The sequence below is a fragment of the Triticum aestivum genome, chromosome 5A, assembly GCF_018294505.1.
Source record: "Triticum aestivum cultivar Chinese Spring chromosome 5A, IWGSC CS RefSeq v2.1, whole genome shotgun sequence".
In the NCBI taxonomy this organism is placed as follows: Eukaryota; Viridiplantae; Streptophyta; class Magnoliopsida; order Poales; family Poaceae; genus Triticum; species Triticum aestivum.
Genome location: NC_057806.1, coordinates 39,005,748 through 39,014,271, shown reverse-complemented (window position 1 = coordinate 39,014,271; position 8,524 = coordinate 39,005,748). Strand labels below are relative to the sequence as shown.

Genomic DNA, 8,524 nt, shown 5'->3' with positions numbered 1-8,524 from the left:
CACCAGGTAGCATCTCAGGTCATCAGATAATCATCTGACCAACTTCCTCCTTCCCACTTCTTCACTGAGTGCCTGTAGTTGCTAGAAAAATGAGATCTCTGTGTCACACAACAGCCTGCAGCTGTCGATGAGAACGATGGTTCCTTTATGAACAGAATTGCTGTCTGTCTGCAAGTTTCGCCCGGAGGACCTCAATCTCAGAATCATCTGTTTCCTCCAGTTCTGGATAAGAAAGACACATATTACATAAATCATCTAGAGATAGTCCGATGACATCCTTTTGGGCCATATATACTTATGATCTTTCAGTGGCGTTTGCAAATATTTCCTTGATAGCATTGCACCAAATTGGTTGAGCTACCTCAAGAAATCTAAAAAACGCCAAGACCGGAAGATCAACAATTCCTATATCAGCTTCTTCCTTGTCATCTCGTCCAATGTAATCTGATCCACCAAGCTTTAGAAGCTCATAAGTATCAGCCAGATCACTCAAACCTGTTTTAGACAAATTCAGCAGTTAATTCCATTGAAGTTCAGATACATTAGACATTTTCTTCTCAACAATGGGATACAATAGACATATACGTTAGATGCATCATTAGTATCTGCATAAATTGGTAACACAAAGTATCACTTGTTATGACTGAAAAATGATCATGCTGCTCATACCAGATAGTTTCCCATCGCTTCGATAGACCTCAATAGCATGCAGACCATCAGCTTTCAAATCCTTTATCACAACAACATGATTTTTCAATGCCCATGGATGAGCCAAAATAGCTATGCCTCCAGTTCTACATATTAGCTGCACAACGGATTCCCAACTGGCTCACTGCCACTACAAATGAACAGCAGAAATCCACATCAGTACAAACTAACTACTCTACAGCTGCTGCGAAATGAAGCAAAAACATGCATGACCATGATTCAAAATGTATACTTACATAGCATAAGCAGGCCCTCCATCGTAAAAGTACCTGCTGAAAGCTTGCCTATGTTACCAATTTATGTAGATACTGTTTTCCTTTTCTTTTTTCGTTGTTTTTTTCTTTTACTGAAAATATACCGTAGAACGATTGTTCTACGGTTCTGGGCTTCAAAAAAAAATTATCAACATATCCAGCTGCAACCATGGCACGCGCCACGTGCACCCGCCCTGGAGCCACTCCATTCCCTGCTATATTAGACACATCTTCAAAGTTCAATGGCATGCCGAGGTTCCTAAGTTTCGATAGCATCTCCTTGGCACGTGTATAGCGGCCCTCCCTGATGGTAGATAGAACCTTCTCTAGTTCCTGAGATTTCCCAGGGCCCCAACAGTAGTATGCGAGAATATGAACAGGTTCATCCGCTCCTGATCCATTGCTTTCGGAACAATTAACAACTTTGAGAATTAACCACATCTGTGTGATCATCAAGGCATGTTACAAATTTTAGGGTGGTGAGAAGAGGGTTACCTAGGCGAATAAAGGGCACTTATCTCAACACCTGGGACGATCCTGATGGAAAATTCCTTTGCAGACTCCATCGCCTCCGGGACACCGGCGATGGTGTCATGATCAGTTAGTGCGAGCACCTTCACCTATGCTGGTCACCAGGCAACAGAGTTAGAGTGCGAATGTGCTAGGCATTATCCTTCCGAAAAAAGCACGGCAAGACTAAAAGAAGTGGCGGCGGAGGTGTTTAGGAGTGCAGGAGGATGAGCTCGGACATGGCATCGGCTATTACGGAACTGAAGAACATTGGAGCCAGTTGTTTTGTCGAGCACGTCGCGAACGTCTATGTAGTTGGTGACAGGCAGGAAGAAAGGCTTACTCCATTGCGGTGCGCGTGCTCCACGAGTGCCGCGGGCAAGAGCGAGCCGTCGCTGCCGCCGAGTGCGCATGCAGCTCCACCGCCACGCGCCGCCGCCGCCTCCCAGCCGGCAACAGGTGCCCGCAGTCCGCCTCCTCCTCGTCGCCCGCCTCTGCCGCGGCGGGCCTAGCAGAGCACGGACCTTTGCACAGCCAGCTCCTCCTCGCTCAACACCCTCCGCCGCTTCTTCTTGTTCCTCGCATGCGCCTTCTTCTGCTGCTCCCGATCGTCTGCGTCCGGTGGCGCGGCATTGACCGCTCCAGAGGCGGCCATGACCATCTCCTCCTCCTCGGTCGTAGCGGCCGGGCGTGTCGTCGACATGTGCCCCGTCATCTCCTGTTCCGATGGCAAAATTTGCTCGCTTCCAGGGATCCTCGCCGAGATGGGGAACCACGGACAAACATGGCAATTTGAACAGAGAGGAGATGGAGGTATCAGTTGTATATACGGAAAGATTGCAGTCTGATTGGTGATATGATTACTGTTGTATATGGAATAAATGTCATGTTCATAAGGAAAAGAAAATCTGGACAGGGATGGTTCCTTTTTTTGTCTATGGGATGTGGGATTGCCTGGCGACTTCCTTCTTTCAATAAAACCGGTGGGGTTGGCGACGTATCTTTTTCTAATGAAAACCGGGGGAGGTATAGAGAAAATCGGTGGGTGGGGGGATCGAGGGGATCAGCGGGAGGGGGGTCGAAGGGTACGAACGAACGAAACCAAGTACAGACTCCTTAATAAGATTTGTTTGTCATACTTTACTTGTTAATTTTCTTAAAATCCTTTATTTGTTTTCTGAAAATCTATTATTTGTTTCCTAAAGGAAATTGCATTAATGAGAGAGATCAGTTGATTTGGATAAGTTAGGAAAGTTAGATCGGTGATATTTTGTATGTTTGGAAAGTGCTGATTTTTTTAAATAAAATAGTAGAGTAAAAATATAAACCAATGGATAAGAAAACCCGTGGGAGGTGGGAGAAAATAAAACCGGATAAAAATAAAACCGGAGTACCAGGCTACCAACTGCTTCATTAGAAGTAGAGGAAAGATTGTAGTCTGATTGGTGATATGATTACTGTTGTATATGGAATAAATGTTATGTTCATAAGGAAAAGAAAATCTGGACAGGGATGGTTTCCTTTTTTGTCTATGGGACGTGGGAGATAGCATTCCGAAAATTGGGTTGCCTGGCGGCTTCCTTCTTTCAATAAAACCGGTGGGGTTGGCGACGTATCTTTTTCTAATGAAAACCGGTGGAGAGAAAATCGGTGGGTGGGGGATCAAGGGGATCAGCGGGAGGGGGGTCGAAGGGTACGAACGAACGAAACCAAGTACAGACTCCTTAATAAGATTTGTTTGTCATGGTTTACTTGTTAATTTTCTTAAAATCCTTTATTTGTTTCTTGGAAATCTATTATTTGTTTCCTAAAGCAAATTGCATTAATGAGAGAGATCAGTTGATTTGGATAAGTTAGGAAAGTTAGATCGTTGATCTTTTGTATGTTTGGAAAGTGCTGATTTTTACTACTGTAAGCTGTGGAGTACTGAGAATGGCATTTATATTGCTGCAAATGCAATATATGATTTATGCAGCAGAGAGGATGCCGCAAGGGAAGAGGAATGGTGCAGTGAGATTGAGGAAGACATGACACATCGGGACCCGGGAGCTCGAGAAGAGGCTCAATCGATCTCGACAAGAAGTGATCTCCCCTTGGTGACAGTACTAGATGGCCTCTCTAGGCTCCTGTCATAGACCTTGGTATGTGTATATATTTCATTTCTTCAACGGTTTATTGATGCACGAGTAAGCTTGCAAAGCGACCTGGGTATGTGGATAGTTTTCACTTCTTCAACGGTTCATTGATGCAGGAGTAAGCTTGCGACCTAGGTATGTGGATAGATTTCACTTCTTCAATGGTTCATTGATGCACGAGTAAGCTTGCAACCTGGGTATGTGGATAGATTTCACTTCTTCAACGGTTCATTGATGCACGAGTAAGCTTGCAAAGCGGCATCCTGCTTATCTAGCTTTCTGTCCACTTGTGTCCATGCAACTGGTAATGACTGTGCAAGAGCCAAGCTTTAATTTTTTTATACATCCGGCCTCTAATCCCTGGCTATTAATTATATATTTAAGCAAACACAAGATGACGAGACATCATTTAATTTTAAGAGAATCAATAAATTATTGAAACTGAAATGGTCATATATATGATGGTTTGATCTGTCGGCCTTTTATATTTTTTTCAGAAGCATAAAAGATATAAGAATCTCATCTCCTTCTGGCGGAACGGCAGAGGGCTTGGCTGCTACCAGGGTGATCCAAAGGGTGTATCTAGGTAGCATGTTTGTGGCCTCTTGCACTAACATGATTAATGGTAGCTTCTATTCCATGACATGATTTTTGCAGCTGTAACAATATGTTTCATGCAAGAGGACATAAATTTGCATCCTATTTTTCTGTCCAGTTAGTTCCAAATTACAAATGTTTGTGCTATCACTGACAATTTGGTGGAAAAAGATGAGTCGTATATACACCCAGTGTAAGCTTTCACATCAGCCGTTGCTCTTGATTGTCTTTGCAAGTCCATAGATATAATTTCTTATGATTTTCCTTTACTCATAGTAAGTACTGAATATTTTGTGCTTCAACCCTTTAGGTGTTAATTTCTATGATGTGGCTAGCAAAGTTGGCAACAGGTACAGTATAACAATCATGATCTGCATAGGGATATCACCTAGGTGCATAAATCATAATCATTCTGTTTTTATTTGGCAAGCTGGAGCTACCTGGAACTTTCAATTTTGGTGCCAAGATGGATGGATTCAACTGGGTGACCCACAGTTAGGTATTGTTGTTCAGTTATCCTGAGGGTAATGTGGATATGTTCTATTTGAGATCAAGCTTGGTATTGCTAGAAAATATATATGTGATGTGCACTGAGATTTCAACTATATAATATCAGTGATAAAACACGCCGTTTCCCTTGCTATTCATGATCACTTGAACTAGCTTACCGTTTAATAATATTTCTATCTTGCACCATGAGTGTTGTTCAGTGGCAATATTGTTGTCCATGCTAAAGGATAATGATTCACCCCCTGGCTTCACCCCTGGCTTCTTTCCTGTCTCCGCCGAAGGTAATAGCGATGCACCTTTGCTAAGAAGGTTCTTTCCTGTTCAATGCAATGATAAGACGCTGAAACATCATGCTGTCCATGCTAAAGGATAATGATTCACCCCCTGGCTTCTTATTGTTGTATCATCTTGGCAGGGCGTGGCCGTGGCTGCGGCGCGGGCAGCAAGGACGAGCGCCGCAAGGGAGCCAATGGGCGTGGGCATGAACCGGGGAGAGGAGACCATGGCGGAGGAGATGAGAGAAGGCCACTGTCTTCTTCTCCCCCCTCTCCGACCAGAAACCCCTATCTATCCATTCGACGAGAGAAGACTGCAAGCGGAGGAGAGGAGACACGGGTGAGGTAAGAGGAGCCAAATCCCCATCATGCTCCTCCCCGCGCGCCGCCGACCCACCAGCGGCATTCTTTCTGGTGTGCTAGGTAACCGAATCCACCTACCCCTGCCCGTACCTTTTTGGGGGGATTTTGTTGAACTGTTTTGGGGCTTTTGGTTTGGGGCGATGTTGACATTATTGTTCGAGGAAGGGGAATGGCTTCTTGTGCGCTCAGTTTGTTGTTGTCTGCAGGGGAAACAAACAACAAGATGGTGGTGCGGGTCTTCGGGTATGGGTCCCTGATCTGGAACCCCGACTTCGATTTCAACGAGAAGATCCTGAGATTCATCAAGGGCTACAAGAGAACGTTTAATCTCGGTATTCTTGGTTGCGCCTAAATGATTTGAAGCAAATCTGAACCTGTAACTGTAGTTCTTGGTCTGAAGATATCACATCTCAACTTTTCTTTCCCCGCAGCTTGCATTGACCATAGAGGCGCACCACAGAATCCATCCAGGACCTGCACCCCTGAATCCGAAGATGAAGAAATATGCGTAAGTTGATTGCATCCATTAATCAAATATCTACAACACATTGTACTGATGTGCTGAAGTTTCGATGATTTCGATTGGTCGCTGACATAACCTCCTATTTCTCCTTTTGTTTATAGGTATTCAACGTGAGGAATTTCATACTTTTGGTGTGGTGCTAGCAAATATAGTGACCAAAGATAGTGATGAGAAAGGGTGGAGCTGAGTATGCCACACATGGATATGATTATTCCCCGTATGTTCTTTTTGGCAATCCACTTCATCACTGACTCATCTGTGTATGGGTGAGCTAACAAGCCTGTATTATGTCTTCCCTCTTTCTTTGTAAGTGAAGGATTTCAGATTGCTGCGCATTATTCAACTGCTATACTTGTGAAAGAGAAACGTGCTAAACTATAGTACTCCCTCCGTTGCATGATGAGTTTCAGCGACTCTTATTTTGGGATGGAGGGAGTAGTAAATTACTTTTGTTTTTTTCTTTGTTGATGTGATAATAATTAAGTTTAAAAATATGTCATCTTTTATTTCACTAATAGGGTAGAGCCAAGGTGGCATAAGTGTGTGGCTACGGATTACATCACGGATTATGTGCTACTTTATTAGTTGAAGTCTCTTTGTTCGGTTAGTTCTCTAAAACAGAACCATTTCTCCTGGTGTATATGTTTCTTGGCAACATTTGGTGTAATACTAATCTTCCAGAGATTATTGTAAGAAATAACTATATTTAGTATCTTTATCTCATCAATGGGCTAATTCTATAAAAAGAACTAATAAGGAGATTTCTTAGCAGTACTGTATATGTTTGGAGCAATGAGGTCATTTTATCCTATGTTACTTTCTTTCTCTTGCATTTCCTAATTTTGTTTTCCACTCCATTTTTTCAGGTTCCAAAGTTTGGCCACAACTAGCTTGATTCGGAGACATTTCGTATTAGGAGTTAAACTTTGGTTTGGAGGCATTGAGCTTTGCCAGTAACTAGCTTTGTTACTTGGTATACTTCTGTCAGCATTCAGGTAAACAACTATCTACCACATTGTTTAATCTGTGGTTTACCCGGTGCCAAGTGTACTATATTGCTAGATTTAACTTTAACCTATGTGTTGCTCCGTATGTATCTCGGCATAAATGGTTCATCATACTAGGATGCAATGTAGTGATCTTACTTCTGTTGCTTCTTGGTGAATATAAATTATATTGCGTTTTCATGGAAGCAGGAGCCCCGTAGTTGTGTAGCGGGTCGCGGGAGAGGCAGCCGGTGAGTGCGAGCTGGACGGGAAAGTGATGCCTGCGATGGCGAACCATGCCGGCGGGCAGGGCAGGGTCGACGCTCTAAATGTACTGCCTGACAGCTTGTCTTAGTCTTAATAAAAGTGCATATCTGCAGCATCCTTTCATTTATTTGGCATATCCTACTTTAAAAAATATCCTTGACTCGCATCGATTTCAAATAACTGAAGTATCTTCTCTGCTCATGTTTCCACATAAAGCCCAATCATGTATATGTACTGATGGCAGCATGCATTCCAAGTTAGAGAGGTTCCAATGCTTTCCTTTTTTCACATCCGTGCTTATCTTCTTGTATTGTTTAGCAACGAGATCAATAGTAGCACTTGGCCAGAATATGAATTTTTAGTGCTTCTGAATTTCAATGACAAGCGGTACTGAATTTTAACTAAGTGCTTCTGATATGTCAATGACAAGTGGTACTGAATTCTAACTAAGTGCTTCTGAAATTTCTTGTGATGAATGGGTTTTCTGAGTGTAAGGCCCCGTTCGGTGTCCATCCGCTCCACTGCTCCGCTCCGGGAGCGGACGGAGCTGCAGTGAAAAGTCTTGGAGCGGGCGAAACGATGCTCCGCAGATCCACGGATTTCAACGAGCCGGCGCATTGCCGAATGGGGCCTAAATATTGATGATTTGGTACAACATACAGGACTGCTATTTTTTGATGTGTTAAGGACTGCTAAGTCTGAATTTTAATGTATCAAATTCGGTAGTACTGAATATATAAATGCTGTTTGTACTCTTTAATGAATCGAACACAAATTGTTGTTTGTATGTCTAATGGCCGAGTCTCTCCTTTATGTTCTGTTGCGCTGAATGCCTGAGCGTCAAGTGTTGGGCAGTTTTCATGTCAAAAAGAAAAGTGGGGGTTGTTTTCACTTGCGCCAATGTTTGGATGGCTGAACTGGGCGCATGTTGCTGTGAATGCAGTCACTGGATCCCAGTCCCACCTGCCCTGGCTTCCATCGTACGCCTGGGAGCCAGACCAAGAACATGTGTAAGTCGGTCTATGAAAAGTGGTAAACAGCGAGACCATAGAGTACCAGCATGATGGGTCCATCAATAAATGATGACTGTTCCATGTCAGAAACACTGTACATAAAGTGCCCACCCTATGTCAATACGGCTCATTATACCCTTTGATGGCAAATCCCTATGAGGACCGAAGATGCAGATAATATGACTATATAGTAGTATGACCCATATTGAATTTTCGAAACTTCTTAGTGCATATTGTTTTGTCTCAATTTCCATAAATTCAATGTGCAAGTTGCATTATTATTGTCCGATCTAAATTACATCTAAGACTTGAACAGTGAGTGATGCCTCCTTTAATGAGTGAATTATATGGGGCATGCTACGCGTCCGCCGGCTGATCTTTTT

General features: G+C 43.2%; 2 long non-coding RNA genes and 1 pseudogene across 3 annotated transcripts; 2 read left to right on the top strand and 1 right to left on the bottom strand.

Moving 5' to 3' along the window:
* Positions 1-295: 295 nt before the first annotated feature.
* Positions 296-2,187, bottom strand: LOC123101184 (5'-3' exoribonuclease-like; annotated as a pseudogene).
* A 1,923-nt stretch (positions 2,188-4,110) lies between these two features.
* Positions 4,111-4,697, top strand: LOC123106481 (uncharacterized). The gene is made up of 3 exons (XR_006451359.1): positions 4,111-4,397; positions 4,515-4,554; positions 4,635-4,697. It is a non-coding gene; the product is annotated as an uncharacterized lncRNA (long non-coding RNA).
* A 974-nt stretch (positions 4,698-5,671) lies between these two features.
* LOC123106480 (uncharacterized) lies at positions 5,672-7,556 on the top strand. 2 transcript variants are annotated; one of them, XR_006451357.1, is made up of 5 exons: positions 5,672-5,860; positions 5,977-6,141; positions 6,394-6,478; positions 6,742-6,870; positions 7,072-7,556. It is a non-coding gene; the product is annotated as an uncharacterized lncRNA (long non-coding RNA). The 2 variants fall into 2 exon arrangements; XR_006451358.1 differs by lacking the exon at positions 6,394-6,478.
* Positions 7,557-8,524: the final 968 nt, after the last annotated feature.